Here is a 12,638-nt window from a genome sequence, read left to right as displayed (position 1 = left end):
GTCTGCTCTCCATGTGGGTTGCTCCGAGGCCGGCCGGGATCGAACCGGCACTGCAGAGGCTGCGGAGAGCTTCACTGCGGAGAGCTTCACAGCGATGTGCTCAACTGCCTGTGCCACCAGGCAGGCCCCCTGGCTTTTTCATTCTTAGAATAATCATGCAGCATCAGTTGTGTGGGGGAGGACAAAGAGAAAAGGGAAGGGTGAAGCTAGAACATGTGCTGTCATTTATAGTTTCAGGGGTCATGAGTCTGCCCCCCAGGCACTTCTCATCTGCTTGATGACTCAGTATTGTGATTGAAATGAAGCCCTAGAATCCCATCCCTGGTTTCAATATTATCAACAAGGCTTTCTACTGATCAGTTTCTGGGGTCCCTTGTTATACATCAGTCAATGGTCCCCAGGTGTTCTCGGCCATACCTCCTAATGCATACCCATCCCAGGTTGATCAAGCTTTCTGATCTTGATTGATTTGAAAGACACCTTGTAGGGCTGGGCTCCTATAATTGATAAACTGGGCGGTTCTGACCTTGTATAGGAATACAGAACCATAGGTAACAAAAGTGGTGTCCGAACAAGCCACTTAGGATTAGAAAACAGACCCACAGTGTACTTAAACAGATGTGTGAAGTCATGCCCCTTACCCTTCCAAAACAAATTCAAATTTTCATGGAAGCAATGAACAATTTCACTGGCACAATTGCTGGTGAAAAAATGGGTTCCGAATTCTAGGCTTATTATTTTGTGATTAAATAAGAAAGAAGAGGTCTTGAAAGAAGAGGTCTGGTAAGAGATTATTGACATCGTTAAGAGATATTTTAAAATTGGGCCTCCCCAGTGGCGCAGCGGTTGAGCGCTGGGTTGCGAAGCTGCCCGCGGCCTCTGCGGCGCCGGTTCGATCCCCGGCTGCTCCCCGGCCACTGGAGGAGGGTCCTACATGGCGCGCAGACCTCTCCTGCCGCCCGCTGCTCCCCTCAGCAGTGTGCTTCGGTCCTTCTGCCTGCTCTGCTCCCCGCTCTGGCTTTGGTGAATTCTCTCACCCTCCCGCGCTTCTGACTGTACCCAGTGCATGTATAAACAAAACAAACAAACAAACAAATAAATAAATAAATAACATGCCTCTAAAAAAAAAATAAAAAAAAAAAGAGATATTTTAAAATCAAAGAATTGGATTAAATGGTCTCAGAATGAAGAAATAGGATATAAAGTACTACTTACCAAATACATCTTCATTTATAACTTAAATCTGAATTGCTAAGCTCCTTTATTGTCTTAAATTTTAAAACTAAATTTGGCATACTGAAAAAAATTTAAATGTTGTTGACATGTCCATAAGAGAATTACAACGAAGTGGACCCATAATTTTCTAAATTTCAATTAGATGTCTCTATTAGAAAACATCACAAGCATTATTTATTTAGTTGGAAGGGATTTCTGCATATCATCCCTTATATTTTGAAATTTATGACTTTAATGAGAAGATACTGTTACAGGGCAGGGAGAGGGGCACCCCGCAAACCTGCCTGCTCTAAATAGGTTCTGCCATCCGCCGCATCAACACAGAACATATGTGACTTTAATGAAAGGAACTTTAATACAATTAGTGTGCAATACAGAAAAGACAAAGAATATGGTTTCTAAATCAAGCACTGGAAGTTACCTATTCCCTTGTGGGTAAAAGTCCACCCAAGCAGGATTGGCCCAGAGCAATGCCTGAAAGCTGCCACAAGCCTAAAGCACCTTTTAGTGGGGACCCACAGAAAAAGATCAGAAACAACCAGACAAGTCTGGAAGGAAAAGAGCAAAATCAAAGTCAAAACTGCCATTGTCACCTCCCCACGGGTCTCTCACCCACATCTGTGTCACCCAGTCCACGACCAAAAGGCAAGCGTGGTTTCTTCACGAGTCTCTGCTCCATGCGCCTCCTCCAGGTCTCCTGGCTCCATCCTGCCTCCTTCCTTTCCAGTTTCTTCTGCAGCTTTGTAGGGTCAGGAACAGACACAGGGCAGGTTTTCTGATCCCATGCAGACCGGGTAAAGGAGGAGTCAGAGTCCTCAGTGGGTTTTTGCAGGTCTTTTATTGGGGTTCACCAGGCATATGGCAGGCAGGGTTGCTGGGGGGCCAGGAGGCTGGCAGTCCTCCCAGCCCCCAGCAAATCCTCACTCTATCTGGGCTCGCTGGTGTTCTCTGCTTCTGCTGCTGCTTCTCTGCTTCTCTATCGGCTTCTCTTTCGGCTTCTGCTGCTTCTACTGGCGTCCCGGTGATGCCGCCCTTAAAAAGCACAGTCTTAGCGCAGGTGTACCCATTTCAGGTGCCTGCCACCAGGCATGCATTCAGGATCATAGGGTTCCCTCATCTATCCTGATGGCAGGAGGGCAGAAAAGCCTGATTTTTTTACCTTACCCTACAGTCCACCCCCTCAGGGTTTTCTGCCATATAATCCACACTGTAAGGTCAGGACTGGCCACAGTGCAGGTTTTCTGATCCCATGCAGACCGAATAAAGGAGGAGTCAGAGTCCTCAGTGGTTTTTTGCAGGTCTTTTATTGGGGTTCACCAGGCATATGGCAGGCAGGGGTGCTGGCTGGGGGGCTGGGAGGCTGGCAGTCCTCCCAGCCCCCAGCAAGTCTTTACTCTATCTGGGCTCTCTGGCATTCATTCTGCTGCTTCTTGGCTTCTCTTTAGGCTTCTGCTTCGGCTTCTGCTGCTGCTGCTGGCGTCCCTGTGACGCCGCCCTTAAAAGCCCAGTCTTAGCCCAGTGAATCCCATCTACCTATGCCCACACCCTATTCCAGGTGCCCGCCATCAGGCATGCATTCAGGACAAGGATCCATCATCTATCCTGATGGCAGGAGGGCAGAAAAGCCTGACATTTTCTTTACCCTAGACACACGTACACAACTTTGTTTCTTAGCAAACACAAACAAAGCAGCCATGGCCCACAAAAGCAAATACATCACAATATAACAAAATACAACAGAACACAAATAAGTCCAGGCAGGGCCCCAACCTAGTGCAAAAGACAATTATTGGTACCAGCAGATGAGCCACCAAATCTGCTGCCAAAGGCACTGCTCATACGAGGGAGGGGAATCACTCACGGCATCTACTGTCACATACCAGGAGCCGTCAGGCTTCCTGGCCTTCTCTGGCTGTAGTCTCGGCTACAAGCCAGACACCGCATCCACCCCCAGGATGCACTCGCTCTGGGATTGGCGATCCTATTCTGTTGGGGGTAATCGCCAACCCTCAGGGTTTCTGTCTGCAGTCACTCCAACACTCGGCCTTCATAGCCACCCATGCGACTCGCAGACCCCTGCACTCAGGCCAACCCACTGCACAAGCACATGGGTCGGGGATCCAAACTCTACATGTGGCTTGGGCTCCACCCCAAGCCACGTTCCCCACCCATCCCCCAAGAACGGGTTCCTCGGCTCCTCACCCTCACTCAAGAATGAGCAGGGCATCACCCACAGGTGATTTTACGAGACTCACAGGTCTTCAGCATACCCAGGCTGCTTAACAGCCACTCAGGGCTTCTCAACTTAGCATCAGCACCAGCTTTTGCCTTCTTAGTTGGCTTTTCTCCTCCACCTGGCTGCTGGGCATGCACAGGCTGCTCTTGGCCATCAAGGCCCACTGGCCACCCCCAGATTCCTATCTCCTGGGGTTTACAAACAAAACTGTTCCACCCCCCAGGGTCCTAAAACATATCAACCTGCAAGGTTCTCTGCCTTCTGGCGGGATTATCAGTCCAATTTCAATTGTCAGTCCATCAGTCCAAGTCTCTTGGTCTCTCCCTGAATCAGCACTGGCGAGCTCCAAATCTTGGTGCTCTCTTTGCCGATGATTCTTGCTGCCTCAGGGGTCATTGGCTGGTCCTCTCAGGCGTCTCCTCCATGCGAGGTCTCGTCCCACAGCTCCCGGACCATATCCACCTTCTGTGGCGCCATGGTGCCTCCAGCGTCGTCACAGGCAAACACTGTTACTCCTTAGTCCCTCCAGGTCTTCGGAGGGCTCCATACCCGTCTGCATTGATCATCTTGCCAACTTACACCAATTGTAGGGGGCAGGAATGGACCAGTGCAGGTTTTCTGATCCCATGCAGACCGGGTAAAGGAGGAGTCAGAGTCCTCAGTGGGTTTTTGCAGGTCTTTTATTGGGGTTCAGCGGGTACATGGCAGGCAGGGGTGCTGGGGGGCCGGGAGGCTGGCAGTCCTCCCAGCCCCCAGCAAATCCTCACTCTATCTGGGCTCGCTGGTGTTCTCTGCTTCTGCTGCTGCTTCTCTGCTTCTCTCTCGGCTTCTCTTTCAGCTTCTGCTGCTTCTACTGGCGTCCCCATGACGCCGCCCTTAAAAAAAGCACAGTCTTAGCACAGGTGTACCCAATTCAGGTGCCTGCCATCAGGCATGCATTCAGGATCACAGGGTTCCCTCATTTATCCTGATGGCGGGAGGGCAGAAAAGCCTGATTTTTTACCTTACCCTACAAGCTTCTTCTTTTTTCTGCTCAGCTCCACCTTCCCTTGGGTGGGGCAGGAAACCTGGAACCTCCCCCTTTCCTGGGGACCACCTTGTTACAATAGAAGAAATATGATTAGTCTAATGGTCAGATCAAAGACTAATTAACGAATATAAATGCAAGAGGTAAAGCCTCTCCTCTGCCTCACCTTTAGCTCTGATAAAGATTGTTCTATCCAAGTTAAACTCCACTCCTCCCCAAGCTCACCCTTATCAACTAGGCTGATCAGGAAGCTAGAGCCTGAGGTCACAGAGTAGGAATGAGATTGGCTCAATGGGAATCCAGGGCTGAGGGCTACATTATTTGGAAACTTTGTGGTTATTCATGACAGAAAACCTGATTCAAAATGACTAAAATAAGTAAGAAAGTTATTGGCTCATGAAACTGACAAGAACTTATTTCACGTGTTGCTGGCATTCAAGTTTCAAAAACTCTATCAGGTCTTAGCTTTGTTTCATCCCTTCCCTCTATCTGCTCTTTTGCCATTTATCTTGAACTTTGCAAGGCCGATGACAGGCAGCTTCAGCCTCATAGAGCCTTTCTAAATCACCTACCATCTCTCAGAAGCCTCGGCAAAACTCTCGTGATGTCTTACTGACTATGGTCAAGCCAGGTGTCTACTGCTGAACCAATCCCCATGACTGGTTCTATGCAGAGAAGATGGGATAGGATAACAAAAATGAGGGCAGCTGTAAGAATAAAAAATAGTGTCCTATATCAGAGTCAAAAAGTCATAAGAAATAAACACAAGCAAGGGAAAGGAGCTAATTGCTAGGAGACACAGACAAGGAAGAAAGGCAGAGAGAGGAAACCATGGAATGTCTATTCTGCTCATGAAACTTAGACTTTTTTTCCAATAAGCCCATGAAGAAAGGATTTGAATTAAGTGGTCTTCTGTTCTTTATAACTAAATGACCATGGCTAAGATAGGGTGCTAGTGTACTTTTTACTGATTAAGGCTGGATTGGTGGTAATATGTGAGTTGTAGATAACTTTAGTCTTGCAGTGGGAGGGGACATCTGTCCACAGACCAGATTATCTAAAGATTATCTGGAGCAATTAGATGCTTGGCTTGATTTAAGTGGTCCTGAAACCCTCCCCCCATCACCTACCCCAAGAATCCTGAGTTTCTAATGTTCTCTGGATCTCAGAAAATACTTGCACTCAGGGAAAAAAAAAAAGCCTTTTTTCAACTTGTTCCTACTTTTACCAGATACATGTTCATTTCTGACTTAAATTTGAACCAAGTGAGAAAGTGTCAGGTCAACTGTAACAGAGAAGGTAAAAGAGAAGGCTGCTGTGTGATTAACCTGTGTGATTAAGCATGAATTGGCCACCCTTTCTCTTAAATAGGATCTGCTTTTGCAAATAAGAATACTGAGGTCACTGGGCCTGGAGACTCCTTTAATTCAATTCCTTGGAATCTGAGCTGGACCCCAACTAAACCATTTTAAATCACTTCTTTGAATTGTTTTAGTTAAAAAGAGGAGTTGCCAAGGATTCATAAAGATAAGCATTACCCTTGTGCATTGGTGGGAGCTTAGAACATGGAGCATGACGAGCAGGATCAAGCTGTTCACCTGTGGAGGTGTCAAGGAAGCTGTCCAGCCCCTACCCTCCCAGGAGTCTTGAATAAATGCAGAGAAAATCAAGAATTGTGGAATTCTGTAAGGCAAAAAGCAGCATGATTCTCTAGAAAGAGTCATCTGCTGCTGGTGTTCAGTTTCTGGAATGAGGCTGTCCCAGGATCAGCACTTAATATGTATGAGCTCAGATCTTACCAACTCCAACTAGAAATTGATTGTAGTTACTGGGCTCTGCAGCTCACTTTAGACAGGACAGTAAGGACACATTTGGAGAATTCTTCTCTCCCATCGGGCTGCCCTATATGGTGTGTCATCTCTGGGTTTGCCATAGATATCTATATTGCAGTATGCCATAAACATGGTTGGGAAGAGTTGGTGTTTTATTCAGGAAATGGAACCCAGAATCACGATCCCACAGCAGAGCTCATTCCTCTAGTGAAGCTATACTCCTCCAGGTGAGTTTACATATAATTTATGTGATGAACATTTGTCATAAACTAATATTAATTGTGTATCAAATGAAAAATACTAAAGTGTAAACTTCTGTATATAGCTTATGAAATCCCTTTTTAAAATGTTCATAATCACAAGAGGGAAACTATTTCGGTTTGATTGATTATGACAATGCTCTAGGCCTTCTTGTCACTGAATGTATCTAATAATATTGAGCCACCCTTCTCCACCCTCCGGGGAAAAGGGCCCAAATTAAAATCTGAATTATCTCCAAATAAGAATCCAATCATGATAAAAACGGTAACCTTTTCTTTATATGCAACTCTCTTGTCATTACTGATTTCTATCTATAATTACATCAGGAAGAAATACCTATTTTGCATGTTTCTCTTGTAGTTTTTCTGAGTCTCAGACTAGGAACAAATTATGAGTATACCCAATACCTGAATGTTTTAATACATCCTCTCTCTTTGGGAAACAGTCAGCATAGCAAAGAATGTCATTACGGAGCTGGTGGTGGTTGCCAAGGTATATTTCATCAGTAATTCAGTCTTCACATAGTACGTTGTGATGTCTCTGATGGAAGTTGGGGCACGGCTTGAACCTGTGTGTCAGATGTAATTTTGAAATGCCTACCTTGAATAGCAGTAATTTTTATTTGTAATATTTTCAGACAACCTGTAGTTAATATTTTGTTAAGCTCACAGCAGATACTTTGAAGATCATGTGTGGGAGAAGGTGCATGTTGGGATTTAAATCGGCATATACTTTGTCTAGCTCTGATTTATTTTAACAGAGTGTGCCAATTCTGTGACTATAATCGTGACAACCCTGTTGAAATGAAAGATGTCTGATTTTTCATTGTGTCTGATCCCAAATTAAAGAACTTTTGTGTAAAATAAAAATGTGAATAAATCTCATCAAGTGTCAAACTTTTACATATGAATGGTTTTCCCCAAGAAAATCTAAAAGTCATTAAAATCTTCCTAATTTTCCCATTTAAAAAAAGGGAAAACTGGGAAAGGAGAGTCTAGAACCTCTCCAGGAACTTCATCTGACTTTCTTAACTGCTCTCATCTTCATCTGGTGTTTACCAAATTATAAGTTTAAAGGCTTGGGAGATCAATTTGCTCTTTAAGATGACAGGAACACATTTTATTCAGTTTCTGCTGCAGGACCCAGAGTAGGCAGGTTGTGGGACTCCCTTTGCGCAAATATTTTTGTGATGTCATATTTGAGAGATAGCCACTTCTGTTCTGATAATTCACTGAGATTGTGCAATCAGAGGACAGTTTCCAGGGCTTGTTGAGCCTTTCTTGCTGGCTCATCATGAATGAATCCAAGTGGAACATCACCAACTCAGCAACAGAAGCAGGTTTCCTGAGGTTTTGAAACCTCTGTGTGTGGGGTTGTGGGGGAGCACCACCTCTACTCACAGGGCTTAAGTCTCGCCCCAGCCAGCCAAACGACTTTGAGTTTTGGCAAGTCAAGGGATTCCACTAGGATAGGATGTCTTAATGATTTCAGAATGAAATTCTCTTATCTTGCCAAAAGCATTATATCCTTGCTTAGTAAAGTTGATGCACTGGGTTGATCTCCCCTCAAATGTCAAAAACTTCTCTCTTTTTTCATAGTTACTGAAATAAGCACAGAATGGAGCAGGGGAAAAAAATCTTGTCATCTGGAGCCAAGTTATGTAGGGAAATGTTAGATCACTTTTGGCAACAGAGAAAGGCTCTGAGAGCTGGACTTGGAGATAAACACAAGAAATTCACCCCTTTATGTGCTGTTTTTTTAATGATCACCCTCTCCCCTGAGGGTTGATTAATATTCTTTTCCATTGGCTGTCTTTAGTTCTTACTTGTCCTGGGAAAGTGTGTATTTCCATGTCTGACACCCACAATCCATAGACAAAGAATGAAGGTCATGTGCAAGGGAATTGGAGAGTACAGAAAGAAGATGCTTATTAAAAATATAAATTACCCCACCTAGGTGAATTTATTTCTTGTAGAATTCTTTTTCTTTTTTTTTTTAAAGATTTGTTTATTTATTTATACAAGCACTGGGTACAGTCAGAAGTGCGGGAGGGTGAGAAAATTCACCAGAGCCAGAGCAGGGAGCAGAACAGACAGACCGACGAAATACACTGCTGAGGGGAGCAGTGGGCGGCAGGAGAGGTCTGCGTGCCATGTGGGACCCTCACCCTGAGGCCAGGGATCAAACCGGCGCTGCAGAAGCTGCGGGCAGCTTCGCAACCCAGCGCTCAACTACTGCGCCACCGGGGAGGCCCTATTTCTTGTAGAATTCTAAGTTTTTGTTATTTGCTGTATTCTAAACATAGTGAATTTATTCCATAAAAGAGTGATTTGCTCGGGAATCAAAAAAGCATACATTATTTAGATATCATTAGCTTAAAACATTTTTGTATCTGCTATGCTGTTAGCCCTGCAATTCTGTCAGGTGGAGCACATAGGAGTTACTATTAAAAGATTATCTCATATCATCCAGCAAATTATAACCTTTTTCTATGACAAAATAGTGTTTCTATGCATAGTAAGGGGCAGTGCTGTATAAAAAGGCTTTGGGTGAAGGACCAAATATTAGGGATCTAGTTGTAATAGCTTGCTGGCTTGCCCAACAACACCATCTGTGGTTCCTCATCTATTCAATGCAGCAACTGGATAAGCTGGTCTCTAAAAGAGGCAACAGCATAGTGGCGACGATTTGGATCCTGGTTTTGCCACTCACTAGCAGTTTGAATACAGGCAAGTGATTTTACCTCCATTGCTTGTTGTTATTTATCTGTAAAATGGGGAGATTATAAATTAATGTGAGGATTAAATCACCTAACAGATACAATGTATCTAGAAGAGAGCTTGGGTTACACAAAGTACTCACATGTTGTTAACAGCTGCATCACTATCTAAACTATCCCTCCTTCCCCAACTCAGCCACGAGTAAGACTTTGCCCCACCCACCATGGAAATATAAAACAAGAGTGAAATTTCCAAATTGGTTTAGGGAAAAAAAATACCTGCAAAAAAATCAGAAAACAATAGAGAGCTACCTGATTTCGTGTAAGGTTAATTCTCCTCCTTTTGTGTAAAACCAATGTAAATTAGAAAGCATTGGTCAAGTTAGGGGGAGTCTTTTCTTTAGGGCAAGAATGATTTTTGATTGGAAAGACTCTAGCTGACATCATGAAAGACGTTATGACTTCTCTACACCCCACTTTACCTCCAGAATTGGCTTTTCTCCAGCCTTTGGAGATCTCAGAAAATAACACATTCTCTCAGAACAAGTGCACCAAAAATGAATATGGATACAAAAACCTTAAGCAACACAATCATACAGTAAATACGATTAATGTATATGTGCCCTTTTGGCAGGGGATTTGTTTTTGCTTCAAGAGCCACAATGATTGACCATAACAACAACCACGGCAAACAAAATCACAATAAATTTCAAAAGGTAGAAATAATGTTGGTATCATATTCTATTCCCAATAAAGTAAAATAAAAATTTATTTAAAAATCAGAATTTTTAAGAAGGTTGTCATTTAAACAACTTCTGCATTACAGAAAAAGTGAAAATAAAAATTACGGAATTTTGATCAAACAATGTTAATGAAATACTATTAGCTTCTGCATCTAGAGAATAGAACTAAAGAAGTGTTCATAGGAAATGTAATAGCCTAAAATATGAAAAGGTGATACTGGGGGAATTAAGAATCAACACAAAAAGGTGGAAAAGAGAACAGAAAAATAAACTACATAAATGCAGAAGGAATAAAATTAAAAAAAAAAAGTAAAAGGAATTAACGAGTTAGGCAACAGAGGGAAACAAAGTATATCAGTGAAGACCTGGGTCATTGGGCCAAAAACTGGAAAAAAAGAAATATTTTCAGAACCCTAAGAAGAAAGAACAAATGTAAAGTAAAATAAATGACAAGAAGAGATTAATGCAGAAAGCAAGGGCATTTTAAAAATATATTTGCAAAACTATGTATCTAAATTCAGAAATCTGAAAGAAATGGATATTTTCTAGAATACAATTTAATGAAACCAATTTCAAAAGATCTAAATAGATCAATTGTTATAGAAAAAAGTTAGGGAAAATTGGAAGGAACTTAATTTTTACAAAGCACCGAGACTAGAAATTACGCAGGCAAATTTAATCAAATGTGTACAGGCTTTAACCAAAACTGTTTAAAAACTCTTCTCGAGCATAGACAAAGAACAGCAACTTTCAAATTCTTTTTACCCAACAAGGATAACATTGATAACAAAAACTGTACTAAAAAGAAGCGATAAATGAGTCTCACGCATGAACATTGATGCATAAATCCTAAATAAATTATTAGCACTCAGAATTCAGCAGCATAGTAAAAGAACAATACTTCATGATCCGGGGCAGCTTATTCCTAGAATGCAAAGACAATTATTCAGAATAGATCTAAGAAGAAAAATCATATGTTCATCTTTATAAATACTGAAGATGCATTTATTAAAATTCCATACCTGCTGTTTTTGCAGGAAGAAACACTAGAAGGACAGATAAAAAAAACTAGTGCTACTGGTGACTCATGGGGCATGGAACAGAAGTGGAGTCAGAAACAAGCATGGGTGAGGGCATGGTCCTCAATGTCTATCTTTAACATCATACTCACTTTTAAGCAATGTGACCATTTTATCTGTTCAAAAATTAAAGTTCTTGGGCCTCCCCTGGTGGCACAGGCGGTTGAGCGCTGCGCTGGGAGGCTGTACGCAGACGCTGCAGCATGGGTTCGATCCTGGCTGGCCTGCGAGGGTCCCACATGGCAATCAGACCTCTCTGTCTTGCCTGCTGCTCCCCTCAGCGGTGTATTTCTGCTCCCCTCAGCAGAATAGATCTGCCTGTTCTGCTCCCCATTCTGTCTCTGGTGAGTCCTCTCACCCTCCAGTGCATCTAGCCTGTACCTTGGTTCTTGTATGCATGAATAAATAAATCTTTTTAAAAAATTAAAGTTCTCCATAAGTGTTATATATTATTCTTTTTGCCTCCGTTGTATTCTCTGCCAGGCCGTTCTTGTTGAAAAATTAAGCTTCAGGGCCTCTCCGGTGGCGCAGCGGTTGAGCGCTGGGTTGCGAAGCTGCCCGCAGCCTCTGCTGCGCCAGTTTGATCCCTGGCTGCTCCCCGGCTACCTACCGGAGGAGGGTCCCACATGGCGCGCAGACCTCTCCTGCCGCCGCTGCGCCCCTCAGCAGTGTACTTCGGTCCTTCTGCCCGCTCTGCTCCCCGCTCTGGCTCTGGTGAATTCTCTCACCCTCCCGCGCTTCTGACTGTACCCAGTGCTTGTATAAGTAAAAACAAAACAAACCAAAAAAAAAACCAAACAAACAAACAAAAAAACCCTGCTTAAAAAAAAAAAAGAAAAAAGAAAAATTAAGCTTCAAGTGAATCGCAGTGTCAAGTGAAAAACTATGTCACAGAATGTTAGGTCAGAGTCAACTAAAATAGAGACCAAATGTGCTCATTGCCTCCTTTCTAGATCTCTCTTTGCTCCACCTTGATGACAGGGTGTCCTACTTGCTGTAGGACAAACAACCTTACTTGTAGACTGTGATAACTTGTATATTACCCCCAGATCACAACCAGGATCCAGCTTTGTTACTTGGTAAGTGAATGTGCTCTGACATTCTGGCAGAGCAGGACCTTCATCCTTCTGCTAAGAGGTCATAGTTACTTGGGCAGTGGTGACCAGGCCTTCCTGAAGGGTCCTGGTATGGTCTTAGCCATCTCCTCCAACTTGCTATAGTTATTCCACTGGGTGTGTTAAGGACCTACTCTGTGTAGGCAATAGAATATGATACCAACACAACTAAGACATTCCTCTCCTTCCTGCAGAGAGCGCAGACTAGCTTGGGACTCAGGCTAGGTTGCCTGCCAACACTTGCTTGACAGACATGCATGAAGGGTGCGGAAGAAACCAACAGGGAAGCTCCACACCCCTAGCCAGGGACAGCAGTCCAGGCAAGTCTCCTAAATCTTAAGGGTGAGCGGGTGAGTTGGAGTTTATAAGCCAGAGGTGGCGGGAAGTGGT

This window comes from Talpa europaea, assembly GCF_964194135.1.
Source record: "Talpa europaea genome assembly, chromosome: 1".
Classification (NCBI taxonomy): Eukaryota; Metazoa; Chordata; class Mammalia; order Eulipotyphla; family Talpidae; genus Talpa; species Talpa europaea.
This window is presented reverse-complemented; position numbering follows the sequence as displayed.